The sequence below is a fragment of the Rhipicephalus microplus genome, chromosome 5, assembly GCF_043290135.1.
Source record: "Rhipicephalus microplus isolate Deutch F79 chromosome 5, USDA_Rmic, whole genome shotgun sequence".
NCBI lineage: Eukaryota > Metazoa > Arthropoda > Arachnida > Ixodida > Ixodidae > Rhipicephalus > Rhipicephalus microplus.
This window is the reverse complement of record NC_134704.1, coordinates 204723382-204734133: the sequence shown is the minus strand read 5'-3', so window position 1 is coordinate 204734133 and position 10752 is coordinate 204723382. Positions and strand designations below refer to the sequence as shown.

The following is a 10752-nucleotide window of genomic DNA, read 5'->3' as shown; positions in this document are numbered from 1 at the left end:
AACCGGAGGTGGTCGAGGCTCACGTGTGGCAGTCCCAGACGACCGTAGGCGTCGAAGAGCCGCCGGCGTTGTTCGGTGTAGCCAGGGCACTGCAGCAGGATGTGCTCGGTGGTCTTCATTGCTGGGCATTTGGCAAACGAAGGGCTCCCGCTGATGGTGAAGTGAAATTGCCTCTCAGCGGCGCGGGAGCAGCCGGTGCGAAGCCGAAGCAGGAAAGCCTGGGCAGGCTGCTGATGCCGGTCCTCGTAAGCGGTCGCGGGGGTTCCCTGTAGCCACACATGAATCTGGGTGTAATGCGCGCACATGGCGCACAATACGAAAGTGCGCAACATCGCCAGCGCGGATGAAAGCTGAGGCGGGTGTGCTTACACCTGCGAGTCCACTTACGCCTGACTGACTGACTGACTGACTGACTGACTGACTGACTGACTGACTGACTGACTGACTGACTGACTTGACTGGAATGGACTTGACTGGAATGGACTTGTCTGGAATGGACTGGAACGGGCTGGGCTGGGCTGGGCTGGGCTGGGCTGGGCTGGGCTGGGCTGGGCTGGGCGGGGCGGGGCTGGGCTGGGCTGGGCTGGGCTGGGCTGGGCTGGGCTGGGCTGGGCTGGGCTGGGCTGGGCTGGGCTGGGCTGGCTGACTGGCTGACTGACTGACTGACTGACTGACTGACTGACTGACTGACTGACTGACTGACTGACTGACTGACTGCTGTCGCGCTTGTCGTTGTCGATGTAGTCGGAAAATGCGAAGCATTGACCAAGTACTCAAGATGTTAGGTTGAAAAACTGTTTATTGATCAAGCTGACGCGTGCCGACGTATGTTTCTTCCATGACAAACGTATCAAAAAGGAGCACCAGGGCCATCGGGTAAATTTTCTTGCCGTATTTCTTCAGTGGAGGACACGCCCGCCACTTGTAGCGCCACATGCGGTGGTTGAAGGCGTCGTCATCTGGAAACACCTCGTTGTTTGAGAGCACAATGACGGGTGTCCTGGAAATGGTCTGGTCAGCAGTGTACTTGACAGCCACCGAGTCTACGTCACCACCAAAAATTTTTTTGACAGTATCGAAAGTGGATTACTCACAGTTTGGCTCGTTCCATACCAGGATGTGACGGCCCACGGTGTCCTGTAGTGGAAAGCTAGTGTAGCGGTTAAAGTTGCGAATGGTACCGCGGTTAATGTAAAATGAAAGAACAGGATCAAAAAAAGTTTTTGCCTGCACTCGGAGGGGACACGATTTCCATGCAATTTTTTTCGGGGTCGCCTTCTCGACCAGGCTGTACAAGTTGTTGACAAAGGCCGACACTTCCTCGTGGATGCCGTGAAACTGAAAGTTTAAAAGTTCCATCATGGCATCAAACGACGCGGGCACATCCATGTAAAAGGTAGCGAGGTCGCCATGTGGGGCGTCAAAGAGTGGCTGCGTGTTCTTGTACATTTCAATGAAGTCGAGGGTGGAGTACGAACACATCTCATCATTGAACACTTGGATGGCTCGTTGAAGGCGCTTGTCGTCCAGGCGAATAAACCGAAATACCGGGTCCGCCAGCCACTTGGGAGTGCGCACAATGTTGCTCAACGGCGATACGGGGTTTTCGCGTAGCCAGTCGTAGATGGATTCTTCCGACGCTCCTTTTGCACGTTTTCGGCACTTTGTACCCTCTCTTGCGCATACTTTGTTAGCGTCTCCACCGCTCGTCTGACCTCCATGGGCGTCGTCACATGCAACTGAATCCTGAAGTTTCGGGTGCAGTATTTCCAAAACTCGGTCTGGCTCGTGTCCAAGACCTTGGAATTGTCCCAAAACTTCATTTCTAATGTCGCGACCCCAATCGCTTCCTCCCACTTTAAGGCATTCTAATAGTCGGGGCCGACTATTGAGGTACTGGACGAGATTGTAGAGGTCCCATGCGCTGGCGTTTGTAGACCAAATTGACGAGCGATTTGGTCGTCTGACGCAGCCAGCGAAAATAACACATCGGCATGTGCCGTTGACCTAGCTGCAGTCGTGGAGGACGTGGACGTGTGGTAGGGTGGTTCCTCGTGTGTGGAGTGCGACGGCTGTGACTCCGTACTGGGTGGGTCCTTGTTCGAATCCTCTGACAATGTCATTACAAATTATCTGAGCTTCTCCGTCATCTCGAGCGGGAAACACATCGTGCCCAAGCTTTCTTCGTTTTAGAATTGAGTGTAACTGCAATGCCCAGCGTGGAGGGGATCGTAAACTTTTTCCATCTCCTCTAGACCCTGTTCCTGGTTCGGGCACATTTGAATTTGATACTTCTCCCACGCCTCGATCAGGCTCCGCAAGTGTCGCCATGGTTTCATTAATGTCATAGGCACGATTTTCATGGCTCGAACCAATAAACTCTGTAGTTTGCCCTTGGAAATATAGACGGCGTCACCAAAAAGCACTTCCAATGGGTAATATAGCGGTATCTCGTATTCTTGTTCATCATGGTGACGTTTAGGTGGTTCTGCCTTGGTCTCTATTCAAAGACCAAAAAAGCAACAATTCAGAGTATAGTATAATTAGGTAAAAAAAGGGTCTTACCGAAGGCGTGTTTAGTGTCCGCTAGAGGTCCTCCTGAGTGGACAGCCGGTTGGTGACTGCGTTTTTGAGCTGCAAGGGACCCCTTTATATACCTCTCATGGTGGCACCGCGCTTGCAGGAAATACTTGCGCAACTAGTAGTTAATATGCAATGCCCTCGCGAGATGATTATGCAAAAGCGTTGGTTTAGTTACTATGAAAAAAACCCAGCCCTTGAGCAACTAGTAGTTAATATGCGCAATGCCCTTGCGAGATAATTATGCAAAGGCGTTGGTTTAGTTACTATAAAAAAACCAGCCCTTGAGCAACTAGTAGTTAATATGCGCAATGCGCTTGCGAGACGATTATGCAAAGGCGTCAGTTTAGTTAATATTCCGCGAGTGCCCTGTGCAAAGCAGGGCTGCAAGCACTACATATTTTTTCTTGTATGTCGTCGTCGTTGTAGCTCCACTCAGAGAAAGTATATATATTGTAGTGAAGAAGATGAATGCTACTCAGAAGGGCAGGGGGTATGACTCAGTCGGTGAAGAAGACGACGTTTGGTTGGCTGGCGACTCAGGCTGGTTCCGCCATTACCACTTGACGTGTCGTGACCGCTCTCCTGTTTTATAAAAGAGTGCAACTCTAAAACGCCTCATTATAATTGGTGGAGAGTGCTGGGTAACGCCTAATCCTGGAACTGCGAAACCGTACGTTGCCTCCAGTTGCTACGATGTCCACGGACGATGATCAGCAGGCGGCCGCCTCGGCTCCAACTACTGCAGCTCCTGTCTGTCTCGGCTCCTTTCGGCAACGCGATCCACCTACCTTCAGTGGAACCGATGACAAAGACGCGGAAGACTGGCTCGACGAATACGACCGGGTGAGCAAGCACAACAAGTGGGACGATGCACACAAGCTTACTGTCGTCCAATTTTATTTGACCGACGTCGCCAGTCTGTGGTACCGTAATCACGCGAGAGACCTCCCCACCTGGTCGGCCTTCCGAACGGCGTTTGCGTACCAGGGCTCAGCAGAATGGTGAGCATTACACCAGTTATATCGAAGATGTGGTCGACCTTTGCCGGCGTGTCAACGCGGCCATGACAGAAGCCGAGAAAATCAAACACATCTTGAAAGGCGTGACTGACGACGCATTTCAGATGCTTGTCGCCAAAAGCCCGCAAACGGTAGCGGAAGTGATCCAACTGTGTCAGAGCTATGATGAGCTCTGGAAACAGCGTGATACCACTCGTCGTGCTACCGCGCCATGTGCAACCATCTCCGCTTTAACGTCGGCTGGCTCTATAGATCACACCACTTTGCTTCTCGAGATCAAGCAATTTGTACGAGAGGAGGTCGCACGCCAGTTGTCCCTCGTGCCTTATACCTCCGAAAGTGCCCCATCTACTTTAGCGCCATCAATACAGCGAGTAGTCCAGGAGCAAGTGTCCGAGGCGCTACCAACAGCTCACGCACCACCTGTGGCTGCTCCATTGACCTATGCTGAAGCACTGAACGGAACCCGACGTCCACCTGTCGCGAACGGCCACGTTTCTTTGTCGCGAATGCCTACGTCCACGCGTCCCTTTGTCGTATCAACTGAGCCTATGTACCAGGCTGCCCGTCCTTTCTCCCGACCACCACCTCGACGCTTTCAGAACCCTTGGCGCACTCAAGACAACCGCCCCATATGCTTCGCCTGTGGAATTGCGGGTCACGTGGCACGATTTTGTCGACGGCGTGAGTTTTTCCTGCGTGACGACGTCAGGCCCAACAATTATGATTTACCCCCACGACCTGAGCCGGCTGTATATGGCGAGACTACCACCATGGACACATTTTCACCTCGCCGGAACTTCAACAGACACCGGTCGCCTTCACCTCAACGCCGTTTCCTTTCCCCTATGCTCCGTCGACCTCGCCCTGTCCCTGAGGAAAACTAGGAGCCGCGGTTCCGGGGGCAAGAACTGCGGATCTTTCGAACTCCACAAGACCTTGTTTTTCGCCGTCCAACGTCGTTGCTGTCTCCGTTGAAGGTATACCTGTTTTTGCATTGGTCGATACTGGCGCCGCAGTGTCTGTAATGACTGAAAAACTTTGCCGTCGACTAAAAAAAAAGTCACAATGCCTCTACACGACTTCGTTTTAAGCACTGCGAGCGAGCAACGAATTCGCCCTTTTGCTGCATGCACAGCACGTGTCGTTATTGCTGACAATATATATGTCGTCGAGTTCGTAGTGCTCCCGCAGTGTTCCCATGACATTATATTAGGCTGGGACTTTCTCTGCACTCATCATGCCGTCATCGACTGTGCTCGCGCGAAAGGGGAGTTCGCGCCGTTATGCGACGCTGCTTCACTCGACTCGTCCCTTTCACCTGCAAAACTTTTCGTTGCCGCCGACACTTCGATACCCCCGTTCTCGTCCGCCCTAGTTCCGCTTTCCTGTGACGTCTCTAGTGGATCAACTGTTCTTTTTACGCCTTCTGTAACCGCTGTTCGCCGCAAGTGCTTCCTCATTCCTTTCGCCGTTCTGACTATTCACGATGGATCAAGTGCAATTTATGTATCAAATCCGTTTTCCTCGCGTTCCAAGTTACTGTGCGGAGAGTGCCTGGACTTTGCCGATGACATTGATCCCTCGACTGCACGTGTAGTTCCTGACCACTCGACTACGCTACCTATTGATGCTGTTGATTGCTGCGCGTCATCCTCTTCCCCATCATTCACCGACGCAATTTCGCGCTGCATCGACCCCAACCTTACGGCCCAGCAGCGCACCGACATCATCGCCCTCCTCGAGCGCTTCCGTGCCAGCTTCGATCACCAGCAACTGACTTTGGGCCGTGCTTCCACTGTATCTCACGAAATCGACACTGGCCTTCACGCTCCTTTACGTCAGCGTCCGTATCGGGTATCGGCATCTGAGCGTTGCATAATCGCGGAACAAGTTGACGACATGTTAAAGCGAGGTGTTATTGAGCCCTCTAACAGCCCGTGGGCCTCCCCAGTTGTTCTAGTCAAGAAAAAGGATGGCTCAATGAGATTCTGCGTCGACTACCGCCGGTTAAATAAGATCACGCGCAAAGATGTTTACCCGCTACCTCGCATAGACGATGCCCTTGACTGCTTACAAGGCGCGGAGTTCTTCTCGTCATTAGATCTGCGTTCAGGTTATTGGCAGGTTCCCATGGCTGAGGCTGATCGCCCCAAGACGGCTTTTGTTACCCCTGATGGCTTATATGAATTTAACGTCATGCCATTTGGGCTCTGCAATGCGCCTGCCACTTTCGAGCGCATGATTTACAACATCCTCCGTGGCCTGAAATGGCAGACATGTCTGTGCTATTTAGACGATGTTGTAATATTTTCAAGCGACTTTTCAACGCATCTTCAGCGGCTCTAGACAGTGCTTACTTGCCTCACCGCCGCCGGTCTACAGCTCAACTTGAAGAAGTGCTGCTTCGGTGCTCGACAACTCCTAATTTTGGGCCATGTTGTATCTAAAGATGGCATTCTTCCGGATCCGACGAAACTCCGTGCCGTTGCCGAATTTCCCAAGCCGAAGACCTTAAAAGAACTTCGCAGCTTCCTCGGTTTATGTTCATATTTTCGTCGTTTTATTCGCAACTTCGCCTCCATCATATCGCCCTTGACTGACCTTCTTGCCGGCAACAAAGACCTTTCTAGTTGGTCGTCAGCTTGTGATGATGCATTTGCCACACTCCGCCACCTTCTTACGTCACCTCCTATACTGCGACATTTTGATCCTCTTGCCCCGACGGAAATACACACGGATGCTAGCGGAGTTGGCCTCGGTGCTGTGCTCGCCCAGCGTAAACCTGGATTTGATGAGTACGTCGTCTCTTACGCCAGCCGTGCACTCACAAAAGCAGAAGCCAACTATTCAGTCACCGAAAAAGAGTGTCTAGCCATCATATGGGCCATAGGCAAGTTTCGACCATATCTTTACGGGCGGCCATTCAGCGTGGTTACAGATCATCATGCATTATGTTGGCTCTCCTCGTTAAAAGATCCCACCAGCCGGCTTGCCCGTTGGGTGCTTCGGCTACAAGAGTACGACATCCACGTCGTTTACCGATCTGGCCGAAAACATTCCGACGCAGACGCGTTGTCCCGATCACCTCTACGATGTAGTGACAAGCCGCCGTCTTCGCCTGCCCCCGACGTATCTGCACTTAGTGTCAGTGACATGCGACAGGAGCAACGAAAAGATCCTTGGATCGCTTCACTTATCAACTTGTTGAATCGAACTCCCTCGCGAAATATCCCTAGAGGTATGCGCCGTCAAGTACAGCACTTCGTTATCAGAGATGGTTTGCTATACAGACGTAATTATCTCTTCGAAGGACGCCAATGGCTTCTAGTCATTCCCAGAAGTCTCCGCTCAGACATATGCGCCTCCTTTCACGCCGACCCACAATGCACCCATGCTGGAGTGTTAAAAACCTACACCCGCCTGTCCCACCGCTACTACTGGCGTGGAATGTATCGCCTCGTCCGTCGCTACGTACGTTCCTGTCTCGCTTGTCAACGCCGGAAGAATCCCACTCCAACTTCTCCAGCTCCACTACAACCCTTACCTTGTCCTGCCCGACCGTTTGACCGTGTTGGTATTGATCTGTATGGACCTCTTTCGATTACGCCGGCTGGAAATCGCTGGGTAATCGTCGCTATCGATCACCTTACGCGCTACGCAGAAACTTCACCACTCTCTTCTGCGTCAGCCAGCGACGTCGGTCGTTTCATACTGCATCAGTTCATTTTACGTCACGGTGCACCACGTGAACTCCTGAGTGACCGAGGGCGTGTGTTTTTGTCGGACGCTATCGAATCGCTTCTCAAGGAATGCCAAGTCATTCATCGCACCACCACCGCGTATCATCCTCAAACAAATGGCATTACAGAAAGATTCAACCGTACATTAGGAGATATGCTGTCGATGTACGTCGCAACCGATCACCCCAATCGGGACAGTATTCTTCCTTTTGTAACCTACGCGCACAATACTGCTGTCCAGACAATCACTGGTTTCTCGCCATATTTCCTCCTTTATGGTCGCGAGCCCTCTTGCACGCTAGACACCATCCTTCCTTACCACCCGGATGTTGCTGAGTCGACGACGATGTCACAAGCTGCTAAATACGCGGAAGAGTGTCGTCAGCTTGCCCGCTCCTTCACAAGTGCTGAACAGCAACGCCAGAAACACCACCGCGATAGCCCGACGCCTCCGGCTTCTTATGCATCGGATGACCTTGTCTGGCTTCGCATCCCTTCAACCAGTCCTGGTCTCTCAACGAAACTGATGTACAAGTATGACAGACCTTACCGTGTGGTTAAACAAACTTCACCCGTCAATTACATCGTGGAGCCGCTTGAACAGCCCCATGATCAACGACGCCGTGGACGTGAGACCGTCCACATAGACTGCCTAAAACCATATTACGATCCTTCTATTGTCTCCTTCCCATGAGTCGCCAGGATGGCTCTTTTCCGGAGGGGAGGAAAATGTAGTGAAGAAGATGAATGCTACTCAGAAGGGCAGGGGGTATGACTCAGTCGGTGAAGAAGACGACGTTTGGTTGGCTGGCGACTCAGGCTGGTTCCGCCATTACCACTTGACGTGTCGTGACCGCTCTCCTGTTTTATTAAAGAGTGCAACTCTAAAACGCCTCATTATAATATATATATATATTTAAACATATCCCTTCTTAGTCTTTGACGACAACGACAGCGACGCTCCAGTAATAAAAAGTCAAACGAAAAGTTTTCTTTCAGCTTGTTTTTATTGTGGAAGAAAAGGCACCGAGGCCAAGGAACGCCGCTGCGCTTCCGCCACTTTTTGGAGCTCGGACTTGTGTTCGGTCACCTCGGTCTCCGTGCGAGCAAGGTTTACTGGACGCCCGTGACGTGTGAGGCTGTTGTATCTTGCTTTGATGTTTCCTTGGTGTGACGCAAGTATGGCCCCACGCTTGACGGCAGAGTCACGCTGTCGGCTACAATGGTGTCCACGTCAGAATGAACCACCAATTCTGTGTCAATTTGAAAGAAAGCGGCAATATCTTGGAAAGTTTCGGTACTGTCGGCATCGTCCTTGTTTGACTTGCTTACCGCCAACACACCAAATTTCAAACTCGGCTGAATGTTGGAATGTATCATCGGTTTTAAACCACGGGTAAAGTAAGTATTTTCCATGGGGTCTAAATATTTTGCGGGGCGCGTGTGCATATCGTCGGGTCGAAGACGCATGGTGACGTTCAGATCTGGCTTTTGCTCGTACGACTCGTAGTTTGACAGGTTGCTAGTAGTGTAGGATACAACATCAGCAGGCAGGCCTAGGTGTGTTCGAGTTAGCAACTCATTCCCCGCGTTGTAAGTAGGGCCCATCTTTAGCCACGCGTCACCGCCAAACTGATACTCATAGTTGACTATGGGTGAGCCCACGTGGCCTTTGAAGGGAAACTGGTTGACAAACTTGGTCAAGTGGGGACTAGCCTTGTCAATGTGAATAAAGTCGTAGGCAAAGTTGTGTCGCGGCACGCCCATGCACGCAGGTATGCTCTTTTCGTCGTCGCCATTTTGCTCCTCGTTTCCCGGCGTGATTTTAAGACCCCAGTAGCTCTTAGCCAGATCGGCGTGGTCCTTCTCTTGAAACGGAGTGTAAGACTGCGGTTTCATCGGGTTGTTTGTCTCGCCTTTCTTATCGCGGCACATGCCTGTATCCAAGGAGTGGTTTAATCCGACGGAGCTAAGACCATAAACTAGCATGTCAGAGTTGACAGGTTGGACAACCGAAGAGCCAGTCTTCCACGGGGTGCGTAGACCATGGGGAGTAACCTTGACAGTGCAACGCACGGCTCTTGTGTGAGACGGTAAGTCTCACACAAGAGCCGTGAGGAATGTAAAGATATGGCCGGTCCACTGTCAAGCGTGAGAGGCTAGTTAAAACTCCTGGAAACGTTTTCTCGGTGTCATACACTAAATTCGTCTTCAGCATTGCATAGGCCCATGTGGTGAGTATTTTGCTGTCACGGAACACTGTGACCACTCCGTGGTCGCGAGGTACGCGCAAAATCTGCTGAACGAGTTCTGCGGAATTTTCACCGTCACCTCCAATTCCTGCTCCGCCTGGACGGACGGGAGCGTCCGATTGCATCTGCGCCGACATTTCGGTGTCGCCGGTGCTTGAGTCAGGCTGGTATCGCTTTGCGTCTGCTGTATCTGATTGCCCGTTATGTGCACGTTTCCGTCTATCTCCTGGCATTCCATAGAGGCTGCGGCCCAAAACGTATTGTTCTACAATATTCTTTGTGCCCAGACCGACTGCACCTAATGCAGAATGCCAGTTACCAGTGCGTGTAAGGTCGTTCAAGAAGAGAGCTGCAGATGCTTGGTCAGCCGCAAAGACGTCCTCGTGACTTGTGGCTCACTCGTAGGCTTCGTCGTGCGACTTGGCTATGCCGTCGTCCTCGTCCACCGGATCTCCGTTGCGCAGTGGATTCCCGGGACCCAGGTACCGGTGGCCTGGGAACAAAGGCATACTACTCAGGTTAACAGATTTACACATGGTAGCAGTAGCGACATTGACGACAGCTACACTCTTAGCCTGCGAGTCCACACCGAACGTCAATGCCTCTGAAAAAGGCAATCTGTGTCAAGGCCAGCAATCGAGCCCGCCTGACGCGAACAACTCAACGACGTCGTCAAGCGGTGGCACTGGTCTGTCACGCAACGCACCGCGAGCTCCCTCAGCCCGCGAGTCCGTTGAAGAAATCGGAGCCTTCCAGTCTGGCGAGTCTAGGCCTCATCTCTCTCTCTCTCTCTACACCTTTATTCCTATTCTTTTAACCCCTCCTCAGCCCCATTCCTTGTGAGGTACTGTTGAGGTGTCACTTCCTGAAGACGACAGACGGGGCTCACTTTTCTTTTCTTTTCCTTCTGTAAGGGAGTTTATTAGCGACGCCAGGTAGTAGGCAGGCAGCCGGTACTGACAGAAATGCTCGAGCAGTCCAGCGTCAACAGTTCGTGCACACACTTGCGCTTCGCACTCAGAGAGAGATGTATGGTCCCACTAGTCAGTGCCTTGCGAATTCCCCACTACAATACCCCGGCGACGAAGACGAGCCACCCTGGCGACTCAAGGTGACGAGAGAACAGGAGGGTCATAGCAGGGCTTGAGGCGACTG

The 10752-nt window shown here is 52.0% G+C and overlaps 1 pseudogene; it reads right to left on the bottom strand.

The window, feature by feature from the left end:
* Positions 1–779: 779 nt before the first annotated feature.
* LOC119173384 (uncharacterized) lies at positions 780–9280 on the bottom strand (annotated as a pseudogene).
* Between the last annotated feature and the right edge of the window lie 1472 nt (positions 9281–10752).